The following is an 18,274-nucleotide window of genomic DNA, read 5'->3' as shown; positions in this document are numbered from 1 at the left end:
AGAAGAAATCTATATTTTGGGACCTACCATATTGGAAAGACCTAGAGGTCCGCTCCGCAATCGACCTGATGCACGCGACGGAGAATCTTTGCGTGACCCTGCTTGGCTTTTTGGGCGTGTATGGGAAGACAAAAGATACACCAGAGGCACGGGAGGACCAGTAACGTATGCACGGAAAAGACGACATAAATCAGGGTCAGGCCAGCTACGCTCTTACCAAAGAAGAAAATGAAATATTCTTCAAATGCCTGCTCAGCATGAAGGTACCGTCTGGCTTCTCGTCGAATATAAAGGGAATAATAAATATGGCAGAGAAAAAGTTCCAGAACCTAAAGTCTCATGACTGCCACATGATTATGACGCAACTCCTTCCGGTTGCATTGAGGGGGCTTCTACCGGAAAACGTTCAATTAGCCATTGTGAAGCTATGTGCATTCCTCAATGCAATCTCTCAGAAGATAATCGATCCAGAAATCATACCAAGGTTACAGAATGATTTGGTGCACAGTTTCGAGTTGGTGTTCCCACCATCCTTCTTCAACATCATGACGCACGTCCTAGTTCACCTTTGCGAAGAGATTAATGTTTTGGGTCCTGTATTTCTACACAATATGTTCCCCTTTGAAAGGTTCATGGGAGTCTTGAAGAAATATGTTCATAACCGTGCTAGGCCAGAAGGAAGCATCTCGAAGGGCCATGAAAATGAGGAGGTCATTGAGTTTTGTATTGACTTTATTCCTGACCTTAAGCCGATTGGTGTTCCTGAATCGCGGCATAAGGGCAGACTGGAAGGAAAAGGCACGCTAGGAGGGCATCAAATAATATGTATGGACGGGAATTCTCTCACTGAAGCACACTACACAGTTCTACAGAATTCTGCCTTGGTGGCTCTGTATATGGAGGAACACAAGAATTTTCTACAGTCCAAACACCCGGAAAAGTCTGACGACTGGATTACACGCAAACAAACGAGGACTTTCGCCGGTTGGTTGCAGAAACGTGCCCTGAATGATGGCGATATTCAAAATGACCTGTACTCGCTGTCCCAGTTACCATCTTCGAATATAATGACTTTCAAAGGGTACTAGATAAATGGGAATACATTTTACACGATCGCCCAAGATAAGAAGAGCACCAACCAAAACAGTGGTGTCCGCTTTGATGCAACAACCAAGACGGGAAAGGAAACATATTATGGTTACATAGAGGACATATGGGAACTTAACTATGGATCAGGTGATTTGAAGGTCCCTTTGTTTCGGTGCAAATGGGTCAATATGACACGAGGCGGGGTAACGGAAGACCCGCAGTACGGAATGCCAACAGTGGATCTCAACAATCTTGCATATGCAGATGAACCATTCGTCCTAGACAATGATGTGGCGCAGGTTTTTATGTGAAAGACATGTCTACCAGGCCGAGAAAAAGAAAAGATAAGGAAGCGAATGGATCATACGACAAGCCAAAGCGCCACATAGTTCTTTCAGGAAAAAGAAACATCGTGGGAGTGGATGACAAGACAGACATGTCAGAAGATTATTAAAAGTTTGATGAAATTGCTCCATTCACAGTGAATATTGACCCGAGCATCCAGTTAAATGATGAATATTTTTCATGGCTACGGCGCAAAGGGACACATGCGAAGAAAAAGTTTCACACCCAAAGATCTGGGATGTGATCGGCTTCACTATCATCACATTCTTCTGTGTTTCACACCCAGGAGGGAATGTCTATAATAGTTAGGGTAGTTATGTGTTTTGGCATTTGAAACGCGAAGAAATTTTATGTGCAAACAAATTCTTTTCATGCATTTACTGATTTTTTCCAGCTAAATGACCCTGAAATTGAAAAGCATTTCAAATGAACTCAGAAAAGGTTGAAAGTTGGCATGGTATCATAATTTCATACAAATAGCATGTGCAAAAAAGTAGAGAGGGTTACGGCAAAAACTGGATGCACTTCGTGTACAAAATGGACAATCTCTTTCGAAGTATCAGGGTTTCCAATGAAAACTGTACTGTTAGAAAGGCATTTCATTTTTTAAATAACCTAGCATTACCAAATTGAATATAATGATAAAACACACTAATATTAAACATAAGAAAAAAGAATCACTGAAAAAACTTTTTTCAAAGTTAAGTTATTCACAAAGTAGTGATTCACACAAATTTCAAATAATTTAAAATTTAAACTATTCAAATTTGAAAACTACCGGCACTAATAGAAAATTTATAATTTTTTGTACCTAAAGCAAAAATATTCACAAAGAAACTCTAAATACAACAAAAAACAACTCAAAAATAAATAAAGCGAAAAAAATTAAGAAAATAAAAAAGCCCGCCTACTGGGCCAAAGCAGCCTGCATACGACTAGGAACACAACCTTTCGTTGGGCCAGGATGCAGGCCCGCAAAGGCCCAGTAGGCCCACTGGGAAGAAGAGGACAGGTAGGCCCAGTAGGCCTGCTTAGGAGAGGAGCTCGAGAGAGCTACCGCACTGGGGCTTATAAACCAGTGCGGCCCCTCGGCTAGCGAGGTGGGACTAAACTTGCGCACCGCCTGGAGCCAGCGCACCCCCTTTAGTACCGGGTTGTGGCTTCAATCGGTACTAAAGACCCCCCCCCCATTTAGTACCGGTTGGAGCCACAACCCGGTACTAAAGGGGGTGCGCTTCCCGCCGCTTGGCCTGGCCAAAACAGACCTTTAGTACCGGTTGGTGGCTCCAACCGGTACTAAAGGTCCATCGTATATATACAACACTTGAAAAAAATTCAGTTTTCCTCTGTTTACTCCCTCCGTCGCGCCGCCCTGCCCCGATCGATGCCGCCCCCGTCGACGTCGCCGTCCCCGCCCCTCGTCGCCGACCCCGGCCGTCCCCGCCCCTCGTCGCCGCCCCGGCCGTCCCCGTCCGCGTCGTTCCCGTCATCCCCGTCGCCACGCCCCGGCCAACCCATCGCCGCGCCCCGCCCCGCCCCGTCGTCGCCGCCCCGTCCCATCGCCCCGGCCGTCCCGCCCCGTCGTCGCCGCCCGTCCCGTCGCCCCGTTGTCGCCGCCCCGTCGTCGCCTCGCCAGTCAGCTCGCCCCGGCCACCATGTCCACACACACACACACGACACACACACACACACACACACACACACACACACACTACACGCACACACACACACTACACACACACACACATTAGTTTGTTTGTTATAATTTTTTTCTGTTTTTTAGTTATATAAATGTTAGAAATTATTCTGTTTTTTAGTTATATAAATATTAGAAATGTTAGTTATATAAAAATGTTATAAATGTTTTCTGTTTTTTAGTTATAGAAATATTTATAGAAATGTTAGCAATTTTTCTATTTTTTAGTTATATAAATATTAGAATTGTTATAGAAACGTTAGTTATATAATCAGGAAATTTTAGAATTAGTTTTAGTTAGATGAATTAGATTAATTTTAGAATTTTAGGATTAATGTCAAATTGTTAGAATTTGCATATATATATATATATATATATATATATATATATATATATATATATATATATATATATATAGGGAAAATCCATCCTACCACCCGGTGGTAGTTACCCCACATGTCTCATATACTAGGATGTGGTACTATATATACTATTTTATTATTTTAAATATGTTTGTATACTATATCTAAGATATTTCAAAACAAGTTACATGAAAAAATTGCATATGAGCCCATAGTTTTTGTTATATTTGTGAAATACGTACATATTTGTACGTAAAAAAGAGCATACTCAAAAAATGATACATACTACCTAAAAATTTGTATATATACTACCTAATCATTGTTATATACTACATACTAAATGTACATACTCTCGTTTTGACAGATACTACATACAACATACAAAACGCAAGTGGTGGTAACTACCACTGCTTGTAGCAAACATTTGTCCTATATATTTTAGTTATCACAATCCAATCATTTAAAAAATGTTACTTTTTGCGGGCATATAGTATTTGTTCTTGACGATATGCCTGGCCCGCATCCTCGCCGTCGACCCGTTCGCGACGATGTCCTGCTTCAGAGGACCCATGTCCGGGACTGGGCTCCGCCGGGCTGGCACTGGGAGGTGCTACCTGGAGGGGCGCGCCGCTTGGTGAGGAACCCGACCTCAGGTCCCGCCGTCGACCCTGATCTTCTTTGGTGGCGTTCGTGTGGGCCACATTCGGTACCATCCCATCCATGCTGAGAAGCAGCATTGGTTCTGCGCCGGGCGACACACTGCTGGATACATACCCTGTGGATGACATCATAGAGAACACTAACTGTGAGCTACACCCCAAAATGAAGAACATATCCATGAAGGTGGCGAACGGCGTTGCTTTTCCAGTTACCCCCGAAGCAACCTACCATTGCATCCCGATTCCAGAGGGCTATGCTTGTGTCATGGTTGATGAAGTGCACTAGTAGAAAAACACCAATTAGTCCCGGTTCGTAAGGGCCTTTAGTCCCGGTTCATGAACCGGGACTAATGGGTCGTTACTAATACCTCCACCCATTAGTCCCGGTTCAAACACGAACCGGGACCAATGTGCCTCCACGTGGCCCTGTGCGCCGAGCCCAGTCAGGGGGCCTTTGGTCCCGGTTGGTGGCTCCAACCGGGACCAAAAGGCATCCACGCGTCTGCATTCCAGTGGCTGGGGTTTTTATTTTTTTAAAGGAGGGGAGTTGGGGGTTTTGGGGGGTTAATTTAGGTGTTTCATATATTGTGTTAGCTAGCTAATTAATAGAGAGAAGTGTCCTCTCTTATGTCCGTGCTTGGTCGACGCTACGTACTATATATACATAAGTGATCGAGAGAATCATTCAGTACAGAAGTTCGTCATGCATACCGAGAGAAGTGATCGATCGACCTGTCCTTCTCGGAGAGATTGGTCGAACAACAAGTTTTCGTATCATGTATCCGACGCTACTGGCTACATACATGTACAATATGTATAAGATCTCTTAATTACAAACCCCTAGCATTTGAAATCAATTTCCTCATGGTATTCTCCGGCTTTACTGATGACGTGTTCAAGAAAGAATCCCACCAATTCCTCTTGAATTGCTTTCATGCTATCTGGTTCTAGGAGTTTATCCCGCATCTGCCACGTCTAATTTGAAGAAGGGGGTTAATTAATACATATATGTGAATGAAACTCAACAGAAATGATGGTGTAATAAAATGAAATTGTGAATATTATTGCTTACGCACTTCATATTGTCTTCTAGAGTAGCCCCGCTTGTTTTTCAAAGTCGCGTTGTGGATGAACTCGCACACGTAGTATCCACAGAAATCATTCCCTTCCTCCTGCCACAAGCACTTTACGAGAAATAGAGGTCAATCAAACTGATAATGAAGCATTATAAATGGCATTGATGAAAGTATAGCTATAGAATCAACGGGAGATGCGCGCAACTAGCTAGCCAGTAGTACTTACTTTTGGGTATGTATATCGCAGCTCCTTCGGCAGTCCCGGAGCTTGTGCAGTGAACTGTTTCCAAACCCTGCAAGACAAAGAAAATAATTATTATTACTTGAGATATCAGGAAATGAACAAAAAGTTGCCGATATGGTGCGATAATGATCGATTGAACTTACTTGCTGAGCATTTCAGTGATGTCCGCATAGGTTTCGGGATCTTTCTGTCTCGAGTCTAAGACGGTTACTAGTCCACGCTCAAGCTTAATCTCCAGAAGAATATAGTGGTACCTGCGCACGCATGCATAACTCATCAATTACATTACTATAACCTCGCTCGAGTAATAAGGGAAACCGAATATGCACACGATAGTAACACTCACGGGCCGTCGTAAGGAAAGAGTATGGTATCTTTGTTTTGATTTTTGATCAACGATCATAGCAAGTTGTCCTCGGCCTCTTCGACGTGCTTTTCAACTAGAAATATATCTATGATATTTGTGTTAATGAACCCAATATCATAAATTTCTTGTTTTTTGCACTCGACGATCTTCAATCTGCATAATATATTGAGGATAATTAATTATAAATACATGCAATGAAAGAGCCGAGCTATATATAGAGACTTAATGACAGAAATAGTACTTACAAGCAGTAGCAAAAGACCATTAATTTATCGAGGGCCTTTTGATTGAAGAACTCGAAGAACTCCTCAAATGGAACACACACCAGATTATTTGAAACGAGGTCGTGCTCCTCTTTAATGTTCAGATACAAACTGTTTGTCCCCTTAGACTCTCTGCAGGTTTTCATGTACCAACTATGGAATCTTCGCATCATTGTTGTCAGAGATTTTTCATCTTTGACGAGAGGCTTCCCGTACTCGTATTTGTGTTCGTCCACCTCCATGAAATCAGGAAGTGCATCGTCAGGCAGGTAATCTTCAAGATTGCCATAACCGGCCACCATCCCCGGAGCATTAGACACATTGAGCGGGGGCCACGATTGCTGTGCTTGTTCGCCGAGCTGGGCAATTTTTCCCCCTTTGCTCGTTCTTTTAACCTTTTATCACTGACAGTAGTTCCCGACCGCTTGGCTTGGAGATATGTCTGTTCAGTAATGCGCTCATAGTTGGTTCTCGGCGGAGACTTTGGTGGTTTCCTCAAGGCATCGATAGTGCGCTTTGCTTTCACCGGATCTACCTTCTCCTCCGGAGGTGGATGTCTCTTTGCTTTCACCCCTTAAAAGAAGTCCTTCACGTGGGTCCGCACAATCGTATTGTTTTCCTCCTCGGACCTCTCGTACGGTAACTTCTCTAGAGGCTTGAGAGATGATGGACCGTATTTGTATTGCCTCCCGCCTCTGGTTGTGCTGCTAGACGCCAGAGCAGACGGAGCGGCTGCGGCGTCTGTCTTCTTTCGTGCTTGCTTACGAGGCGGAGGAGAAGGAGTACGACGCGCCGGAGCAGCCGGGGCGGCGGCGGGTCTCTTCCGCCCTTGCTGGCGAGGCGGAGAAGGAGGAGGCTGCTGGCTGCTCGGGAGCACCGGCGCAGGCGGAGAAGGAGGCGGAGTGCCGCCACACGCCGGAGAAGGAGGCAGAATGCCGCCACGCGTGCCCTGATTGTCACTTGCCGGAGGAGGAGGCGGTGGAGGAGGCGGAGTGCCCTGACTCGCCGGAGGAGGAGGAGGAGGCGGAGGCATCCAGTTCGGAAGGTTGATGAGCTCCTTCCGCCATAGGCATGGAGTCTTCAGAGTAGAACCCAGCCTAGTCTCCCCTTCACCGGTAGGGTGGTCAAGCGGGAGGTCCTCAAATCCCTCCGTTATTTCATCCACCATCACCTTAGCATATCCTTCTGGAATCGGCTGGCAGTGATAAGTTGTGCCGGGTCCACTAGGATAAACTTGGCTAACAGCCGCCTTGACCTTCAAAGTCATCCATCGCGCCATAATGTGGCAACTTTGAGACTCCGTGATACCATCCACGGGATAGCTGGCAGGAGCCGTCAAGACATGCTCCGGCTGAAGCAGCTCGGTAGAAGCCACGCTGCTTCTCCGCCGAGATGGCGGGGTAGCTTCGGGGGAAGCTTCGGCAGGTCGTTTGTTGCGATCTGCTGCTTCTCGTTCCTCTTCTCGGTCCTCTAGCCCCATTACCCTTCCAAGCAGCGCCTGCAGTTGGTCCTGCTCCAGTTTCTTCCTCCTCTCGTGGGTTTTGTAACCCCCTGCGTCCGGAAAACCAACCTTCCACGGAATGGAGCCTGGCGTGCCTCGTGTCCGTCCAGGGTGCTCAGGATTCCCAAGGGCCATTGTGAGCTCGTCCTTCTCCCTGTTTGGAAGGAACGTCCCTCGCTGCGCTGCAACGATATAGTGTCGAAGGTTCTTGACTCGTATTTCTAGTTGCTCGTCCGTCCACTGGCACTTCCCTGTTACAGGGTCCAAGGATCCGCCAGCCCCGAAGAACCAAGTCCGGCAATGGTCTGGCCGGTACATTGTCTCTGGTTCGATCCCTTTTTTGCTCAGCCTTGGTCCACTTAGGTCGGGCTTTGAGGTAGCCACCTGACCCCGTGCGATGGTGAAGCTTCTTCTTCGCAGCATTTTCCTTGTTTCTCGCCGACATCTTCTTACTCTTTTCTGATGTCTTGTGGGCCACAAATGCGGGCCAGTGATCTTTGATCTTCTCATATTTGCCGATGAATTCTGGTGTCTTTTTTTCGACAAACTGGTTCAGCTCTTTCCTCCACCTCCTCATTAGGGTTGCCATCTTCTTAAGAGCACAAGACTTGATTATTTGCTCTTTAACTGGATTCTCCGGCTCCTCCTCTGGCGGTAGGGTGAAATTTGCCTTCAGCTCAGTCCAAAGATCTTCTTTCTGCATATCATTGACATAAGACACCTCAGGGTCTTCCTCCTTAGGCTTATACCATTGCTGGATGCTGATCGGGATCTTGTCCCTAACAAGAACCCCGCACTGAGCAGAAAATGCCTTCCTTGTCCAGATGGGTTCAATCGGTTCGCTGTCGGGCGCGATTTCTATGATCTCAAACTTTTCATCCGAGCTCAACTTTTTCTTCGGGCCTCGTCTCCTTACCGAAGTTGTGCTCGATCTGGAGGGCTAGAAATTATAAGGATGAAAGACGAGAGTCATTAATATGTGTACATATACCAAAACAATGGAAGCATCAATTAACTAGTCAGCACGGGCTTAACTAATATATATATACCTGGCCGGACTCGGTTCGGTCACCGGAGCAGTCATCACGGTCTCCTTCTTGTACCTCCATTGTGTCACCGGGGCCATCATGAACATAGTCCTCTTCTTGTACCGGCATTAATGGGCCGAAGCCATCATGAACATAGCCCTCTTCTTCATCCAGCTGACCATCGGTGTCGAGGAGAAATGACGCAACATCATCACTTCCATTTGCGATTATCTCCCCCAACATCGCTTATGTTTCTTCGTCTCGGGAGTGATCCATAGTTTCTGCAAATATTTACAACATGCCAATTATTATTCAAACATGGTACAGATGGATATATATATATATATTAGTGGCAAACGTAGAACTAGCTAGCTAATCACAATAAGGAATCATGTTAGTGGCCTCGACGCTGCTTCTCTAGGGTTTGGGGTCGCCTCGACACAACGCTTCAAGGGTTTGGGGTGGCCTCGACGACAATGCTCTTTTAACTTGGTAAATTTGGGTGGCCTCGAGAGAGTTAATTTGTCAGGTAGGGGCGCGGCGGGAGGGGGTAGGAGACCAACATCCTTTTCTCTCTAGGGTTTGGGTGTCCTCGAGAGTTTTGGTCGAGCGAGAGGGCCGAGGGCCGGGGGGTGCTGCCGTTGTATAAGTTATCACAGTCGAGAGGGGGTATATATATCGACCGCCCCTCATGTCGAAGTTATCTAGAGGGGGTTATATCGACAATGACGCGACATACATATACATGGGAAAATAATGTTATCGGGGAGGGGGTATCGGTACCACCCCCTCATGTTGAAGTTTCTTCTTTCTCCTCTATTCCTTTCTTTCTTCTTCTATTCTTCTTTTTCTTCTTCTCCCTTGAGAAAGGAAAATAATTAAGGAAAAGGAAGAAAAGAGGAAGAAGGAAGAAGGAAGAAGAAGAAGAAAAAAAAGAAGAAAAAAAAGAGGAGAAGAAGAAAGGAAAAGAGGAGAAGAAGAAAGGAAAAGAGGAGAAGAAGAAAAAATAGAATTTTTTTCTTCTATTTTTTCTTCTTCTCCTCTATTCCTTTATTCTTCTCCTCTTCTTTTCTTCTTTTTCCTCTTCTTATTTATTTCTCCTCTTCTTCCTCTCTTCTTTTTCTCCTTTCTTCCTCTTCTTATTTTCCTTTTTCCTCTCATTCTTTTTCTTCTTCTTCTTCCTTCTTCCTTCTTCCTTCCTTCTTCCTCTTTTCTTCCTTTTCTTTATTTTACTTTCTCCTCTACACTAACCTAAAATGCACTAACCTAAAATCGATATCTACTAACAACCTAAATATAAAATTAATACATATATGAAAAAACATATATAAACAAAAAAATGCTATGAACATTATATTCATACATACATATATAGCCGCATCCATTCATCATATATATAGCTACCACATACATATATATATTATATATATATATATATGAAAAAAATGCAATAAACAAAAAAATACACTTATGAAAAAAATACTATGAACATGTACACATATATACACATAAAAACATATATACACAAAAAAATGCAAAAAAATACATATATACTTGCATATATGTATAAATTTTTGCATATATAAATTTTGCATATATAAACTTCTGCATATATAAAAAACAGAGGAAAGGGCGCCGGCGGCCGGACCGAAGGCGGCGGCGTGTGGTCGGGGCGACGGCGACGGGGTTGGGAAAGGGGCGGCGCGCGCGGCGACGGGGTCGGGGTCGGGGAAGGGGCGGCGCGCGCGGCGACGGCGACGGGGTCGGGGAAGGGGCGGCGCGCGCGGCGACGGCGACGGGGTCGGGGAACGGCCGGTGGCGCGCGCGGCGGCGATGATGGTGTCGGGGCCGGTAGGGGCGGCGGGCGTGGCGACGGTGTCGGGGCAGTGGCTCGGCGGCGGCGACGGCGAGCTGGACCAGCCTGACGGCGTCGGGCAGGGCTCGGCGGCGACGACGACGAGGAGCAGAGGCGTCGGGGCGAGAAGGAAAGAAATGGGTTTTGGCGAAAACTGCTAAGTCCTGTATATATATAGCAAGAGCATTGGTCCCGGTTGGTGGCTCCAACCAGGACTAATGCCACCTTTAGTCCCGGTTGGTGCCACCAATCGGGACCAAAGGCCTCTTTTCAGCAGCCCAAAGGGCGAGAAGCGGCGGCCTTTGGTCCCGGTTGGAGGCACCAACCGGGACTAAAGGGTGGGCATTGGTACCGGTTGGTGCCACGAACCGGTACCAATGCACCCCCTTTAGTCCCGGTTGGAGCCACCAATCGGGACCAAAGGCCCCTGTGCTGCCCGCATCGCGGCCAAAGTTTAGTCCCACCTCGCTAGTTGAGAGGGGCGCGCAGTGGTTTATAAGCCCCACTGCCGACTTGCTACTGCTTTGCCTGATGGGCCTTCTGGGCCTACTGCGGGCCTGAATCCTGGCCCATAGTAGGGTTTCAAGTCGTATTCAGACCGTGGGGGGCCAGTAGGAGGCATTTTTTTTGTTTTTTTATTTTCCTTACTTATTGTTGCTATTTTTATTTTTTTCTAGTTTTTTTGTTTTGTTTTCTGCATTATTTATTTTCTTTTGTTTTTTGCTTTATTTTTTTAATTCTTTTTGCTTTTAGTTTTAGGAAAATTATAAACTTTCTGTTAGTGCCATTACTTCTCAAATTTGAATTTTTTTGTTTTTTTTGTTTTCTTTCTTGCTTTATTTATTTTATTTTGTTTCTACTTACAACAAAATACTTATTGTTGTTTTTTTGTTTTGTTTTCTGCATTACTTATTTTCTTTTGTTTTTTGCTTTATTTTTTAATTCTTTTTGCTTTTAGTTTTAGGAAAATTATAAACTTTCTGTTAGTGCCATTACTTTTCAAATTTGAAAACACTTTTTTTGTTTTTTTGTTTTCTTTCTTGCTTTATTTATTTTATTTTGTTTCTACTTACAACAAAATACTTATTGTTGCTATTTTTAATTATTACGAGGGCCGAACCATAAGACATTAAAGCATTTCAAATGGACTCTGAAAAAGTTGAAAGTTGGCATGGTATCATAAATTGACCCACACATAGCATGTGCATATACAAAACGAACAATGGTATCATACTCGTCAGTTACAAAGTTGGCATGGTATCATCATAATAGTTGCGGGAGAAAGTCTTCACTTTTTCTTGGTTTGTGTCATTTGCTTATTGCGCCGTAACCATGGATAATCTTCATCGTTTATCAGGATGCTGGGGTCAGCCTTGACTTTGAAGGGAGGAATTTCATGAAACTTTTCATAATCTTCAGACATGTCTGTCTTGTCCTCCACTCCCACGATGTCCCTTTTTCCTGAAAGAACTATGTGGCGCTTTGGCTCATCGTATGATGTATTCGCTTCCTTATGTTTTCTCTTTCTCGGTCTGGTAGACATGTCCTTCACATAGATAACCTGTGCCACATCATTGGCTAGGACGAACGGTTCGCCAGTGTATCCAAGATTTTTCAGATCCACTGTTGTCATTCCGTACTGTGGGTCTACCTGTACCCCGCCTCCTGACAGATTGACCCATTTGCACTTAAACAAAGGGACCTTAAAATCATGTCCGTAGTCAAGTTCCCATATGTCCACTATGTAACCAAAATATGTGTCCTTTCCCCTCTCGGTTGTTGCATCAAAGCGGACACCACTGTTTTGGTTGGTGCTCTTTTCATCTTGGTCAATCGTGTAAAATGTATTCCCATTTATCTCGTATCCTTTCCAAATCATAACAATCAAAGATGGTTCCCTGGACAACAAGTATAGCTCATCACAAACAGTGTTGTCACCTCTGAGACGTGCTTCCAACCAACTACTGAAAGTCCTGATGTGTTCACATGTATTCCAGTCGTCGCACTGCTCCGGGTGTTTGGAGCGCAGACTGTTCTTGTGTGCATCGACATATGGGGTCACCAAGGTAGAGTTCTGTAGAACTGTGTAGCGTGCTTGAGACCAAGAATATCCGTCCCTGCATATTATTGAGTCCCTTCCAAGCGTGCCTTTTCCAGTCAGTCTCCCCTCATACCGCGATTGAGGGAGACCTATCTTCTTAAGGCCAGGAATGAAGTCAACACAAAACCCGATGACATCCTCTGTTTGATGGCCCATGGAGATGCTTCCTTCTGGCCTAGCGCGGTTACGGACATATTTCTTTTGGACTCCCATGAACCTCTCAAAGGGGTACATATTGTGTAGAAATACGGGGCCCAGAATGACAATCTCGTCTACTAGATGAACTAGGACGTGCGTCATGATATTGAAGAAGGATGGTGGGAACACCAGCTCGAAACTGACAAGACATTGCACCACATCACTCCTTAGCCTTGGTATGATTTCTGGATCGATCACCTTCTGAAAGATTGCATTGAGGAATGCACATAGCTTCACAATGGCTAATCGGACGTTTTCCGGTAGAAGCCCCCTCAATGCAACCGGAAGCAGTTGCATCATAATCACGTGGCAGTCATGAGACTTTAGGTTCTGAAACTTTTTCTCTGCCATATTTATTATTCCTTTTATATTCGACGAGAAGCCAGTCGGGACCTTCATACTAAGCAGGCATTCAAAGAAGATTTCCTTCTCTTCTTTGGTAAGAGCATAGCTGGCAGGACCTTCTTACTGCTTTGGAGGTATGCCGTCTTTTTCGTGCAAACGTTGCAAGTCCTCCCGTGCCTCAGTTGTATCTTTTGTCTTCCCATACACGCCCAAGAAGCCTAGCAGGTTCACACAAAGGTTCTTCGTCACGTGCATCACGTCGATCGAAGAGCGGACCTCTAGGTCTTTCCAGTAGGGTAGGTCCCAAAATATAGATTTCTTCTTCCACATGGGTGTGTGTCCCCCAGCGTCACTCGGAACAGCTAGTCCGCCGGGACCCTTTCCAAAGATTACGTGTAAATCATTGACCATAGCAAGTACGTGATCACCAGTACGCACCTCGCCTTTGAAATGATTGCCTTTCTTTCGACATTGATGGTTGGTCGGAAGAAATCGACGATGGCCCAGGTACACATTCTTCCTACAGCTTGCCAGGTATATACTATCGGTGTCAAGTAAACAGTGCGTGCATGCGTGGTATCCCTTGTTTGTCTGTCCTGAAAGGTTACTGAGAGCGGGCCAATCGTTGATGGTCACGAACAGCAACACCTTTAGGTTAAATTCCTCCTGTTTGTGCTCATCCCACGTACGTACACCGTTTCCATTCCACAGCTGTAAAAGTTCTTCAACTAATGGCCTTAGGTACACATCAATGTCGTTGCCGGGTTGCTTAGGGCCTTGGATGAGAACTGGCATCATAATGAACTTCCGCGTCATGCACATCCAAGGAGGAAGGTTATACATACATAGAGTCACGGGCCAGGTGCTGTGATTGCTGCTCTGCTCCCCGAAAGGATTAATGCCATCCACGCTTAAAGCAAACCATACGTTCCTTGGCTCACTTGCAAACGCATCCCAGTACTTTCTCTCGATTTTTCTCCACTGCGACCCGTCAGCGGGTGCTCTCAACTTCCCGTCTTTCTTACGGTCCTCATTGTGCCATCGCATCAACTGGGCATGCTCTCCGTTTCTGAACAGACGTTTCAACCATGGTATTATAGGAGCATACCACATCACCTTCGCAGGAACCCTCTTCCCGGGGGGCTCGCCGTCAACATCACCAAAGTCATCTCGTCTGATCTTATACCGTAATGCACCGCATACCGGGCATGCGTTCAGATCCTTGTACGCACCGCGGTAGAGGATGCAGTCATTAGGGCATGCATGTATCTTCTGCACCTCCAATCCTAGAGGGCATACGACCTTCTTTGCTGCGTATGTACTGTCGGGCAATTCGTTATCCTTTGGAAGCTTCTTCTTCAATATTTTCAGTAGCTTCTCAAATCCTTTGTCAGGCATAGCATTCTCTGCCTTCCACTGCAGCAATTCCAGTACGGTATCGAGCTTTGTGTTGCCATCTTCGTAATTGGGGTACAACCCTTTTTTGTGGTCCTCTAACATGCGATCGAACTTCAGCTTCTCCTTTTGACTTTCGCATTGCGTCCTTGCATCGACAATGACACGGCGGAGATCATCATCATCGGGCACATCGTCTGGTTCCTCTTGATCTTCAGCAGCTTTGCCCATTGCAGCATCATTGTGCACACCGTCTGGTTCCTCTTGATGTTTAGTACCATCATCGTATTCAGGGGGCACATAGTTGTCATCGTACTCTTCTTCTTCACTGTCTTCCATCATAACCCCTATTTCTCCGTGCCTCGTCCAAACATTATAGTGTGGCATGAAACCCTTGTAAAGCAGGTGGGTGTGGAGGATTTTCCGGTCAGAGTAAGACTTTGTATTCCCACATATAGGGCATGGACAACACATAAAACCATTCTGCTTGTTTGCCTCAGCCACTTCGAGAAAATCATGCACGCCCTTAATGTACTCGGAGGTGTGTCTTGAACCGTACATCCATTGCCGGTTCATCTACGTGCATTATATATAATTAAGTGTGTCAAAAATCATTACAGAACACTAAAACCAAATTAATAGAAGTTCATCATCACACTAAAACCAAAGTACATACATAGTTCTCATCTAACAACATAAAGCTCTGCAGAGCATCTAAATTAATTAAACCATACACTGAAACTATGTAAAACATTTCAATGCGAAAACAAATGCGATCATAATCGCAACCAATGTAACAACTAATCCAACGGCATAATGATACCAAGCCTCGGTATGAATGGCATATTTTCTAATCTTTCTAATCTTCAAGCGCATTGCATCCATCTTGATCTTGTGATCATCGACGACATCCGCAACATGCAACTCCAATATCATCTTCTCCTCCTCAATTTTTCTAATTTTTTTCTTCAACAAATTGTTTTCTTCTTCAACTAAATTTAACCTCTCGACAATAGGGTCGGTTGGAATTTCCGGTTCAACAACCTCCTAGATAAATAAAATCTATGTCACGTTGGTCGGCATAATTGTCATAAACAATAAATGAACCAATAGTTCTGAAAAGATAATATATACCACATCCGAATCATAGACAGGACGAGGGCCGACGGGGGCGGATAACAAAACCATCGCACTATATAAGATGCAATAATAAAAGTAATAAAATTATACAAGTATCTATATAAACATACAAGTAGGAGGCTCACCACGGTGGTGCCGGCGACGAGATCGGCGCGGGCGATCGACGGCGGTGAAGACGGGGACGGGACGTGACGGACCGCTAAACCTAGACAAATATTGAGGAAAATGGAGCTTGGAGGTGGAGCTTGGAGAGGAGAAAGCTTAAGTAGTGCGGCTTGGGCATTCCATCGAACACCTCGTGTGCATAGGAGGTGACCTAGAGCACCACAAAGCTCCCTCCTCGCATGCCACGAAAAACAGAGCAGTGAGAGTGCTCTACTCGCGGGGTATATATAGGCAACTAATTGGTCCCGGTTCGTGGCTTGAACCGGGACTAAAGGGAAGCCTTTGGTCCCGGTTCAGGCGACCAACCGGGACCAATGGTGGTGGGCCAGGAGCAAGGCACATTGGTCCCGGTTCGTCCCACTAACTGGGACCAAAAGGTCCAGACGAACCGGGACCAATGGCCCACGTGGCTCGGCCGGCCCCCGGGGCTCACGAACCGGGTCCAATGCCCCCATTTTCTACTAGTGGTGGTGGACCCATATTCGGGGCTAACGCTTGACATTCCTGGAGGTGAAGACGAGCGCACACTGGGAGAGGCCATACATCGTATCATCCTATGGAGAAAGGATTGCATCATCTTTCGAAGTCCACCGACACCGCGTCGTCTGCCGACTCCTCCTTGAAGTCCGCCACCGAGTCAGCAGACTCCCGCTCCTCCAAGTCCACGAACGCGTGAGACGACTCCTCCTCGAAGTCCGCCACCTCCTCCAAGTCCCCGAACGCGTGAGCTGACTCCTCCGGTTTCAAGTCCGGCACAACGTCATGCCACTTCTCTGGTTTCAAGTCCGACACCGTGTCAGGCCACACCTCCTGCTTCAAGTCCGGCACATCGTCAGGCCACTTCTCCTGGTCCAACTCCACGTCAGCTGTCTCCGCCGTCTCAGCAATCGAAGAAGAGACACACCGCAGCTTTGGTGCGTAGCGGTACGAGTCGAGGTAGTTCAGGAAGTACAGGCGGAGACAAGCGATATAAATATGGTCCAAGCCTCGCTCCTCTTCCTCAGAGGCCTTACGACATGACTAAGGAGCAAAACGTAGCCATAGTGCAAGCCCAAGTGGACGCCCATTTTGGACCGAAACCGGCACCGCCGCCAAAGAAGAAAGTGCCTGAGAAAGTAATTGACCACTTCATTCGTATGGCTAGAGAACCAGCTCCCAAGCCTGTTGACTCGGACTATGAGCGCCAAATCAGGAAACTACATCGAGAATGGCTAAAGAAGGAAGCGAGCTCGAGCTCGAGCCAACAAGCAGCTGGCAAAAAATGCAGGAAAACCGTTCCCCAGTTGGGTGAACAGGTGGCGCAAGCGACCCCCCCGCTTGTTGTGCCAACAACACATGAGAGGAGTAGTACGCGCGCCAAATATTATTGTGGGCAAACCGTTAGCGTTCCCCAGCATGGCGATGTGGTAATAACGGAGGATCATATAATGCAGACTCAAATGCTCAATATCTCTGTTGGGCAACTCCTTGAAATCGAGCCCATGCCTACGCTTAAAGAATCGGAAATAGCATGGAAATATGTCCGGGGCCAACCTTTGGTCCATCCAGACAAGGTCAAGGACCTCCCAACGAGAATATATCAATTGCATCAATGGTACATGAACATTATCAAGATTTCCAATCAAGAGTCCCTCATGGTAAATGTCAAGCATGAGCATTATTACCATGAGAAAGCTCCGGCCATTGAGTATCCAGAACTATTTCAGTTATACAATCAAGACGCACTCGACAAGTCTGTCGTCAGTTGCTATTGTCTGTAAGTGATTTGTTTCTGTAATTTAACTCTCAAGCTAGTTATGTAGTGATAATTTTGAGCAATCATTACATGTAATTATCCTCACTATATTCTTTTTCTGTGGTATTATATGCAGGATGAAGATGTATGAAATGAAAAAACTGGACGCTATGGCGTTGGGTTCATTGACCCAAATACCATTAATGAGGACATATGGCAGATTGAATGTTGTCAAGATTCTGTAGAGGAAAGCATGCTAGAGTTCTTGAAGCGCCTCAATAGCAATGAAGATATACTACTTCCTTACAACTTCCCGTGAGTCACACTGTCTTGTACTACAAATTCTGTTTTTTTTGCTTACTAGCTAGCTAGATGTTAATAAATAAGTGTATACGGTTTACGGTAGTTGATTAATTTTATGCACATGCCCGCTTAATTAAGACATGCAAATGTGTGCGTATGCAGTTGACACTGGGTCTTGTTAGACATTAAAGTTGAGAAAGGAAAAGTTGAATTACTGGACTCACTAACTAAAGAAGATAAAGACTACACCATCGTGAAGGGGATAGTCAACAGGTAATTTCAATCATTATTAACTATATCTCGGCCTATTAATTATTAGTTTGTCATTTCCTGATATGAACTATTTAATAACCCTTTTATTAATTTTCTTTGCCAGCGGGCAGGGCATGGGCAAAGTTCATCAAGGT

The sequence above is a fragment of the Triticum aestivum genome, chromosome 2B (genome assembly GCF_018294505.1).
Source record: "Triticum aestivum cultivar Chinese Spring chromosome 2B, IWGSC CS RefSeq v2.1, whole genome shotgun sequence".
Classification (NCBI taxonomy): domain Eukaryota; kingdom Viridiplantae; phylum Streptophyta; class Magnoliopsida; order Poales; family Poaceae; genus Triticum; species Triticum aestivum.
Note: the sequence above shows the minus strand (reverse complement) of the source record.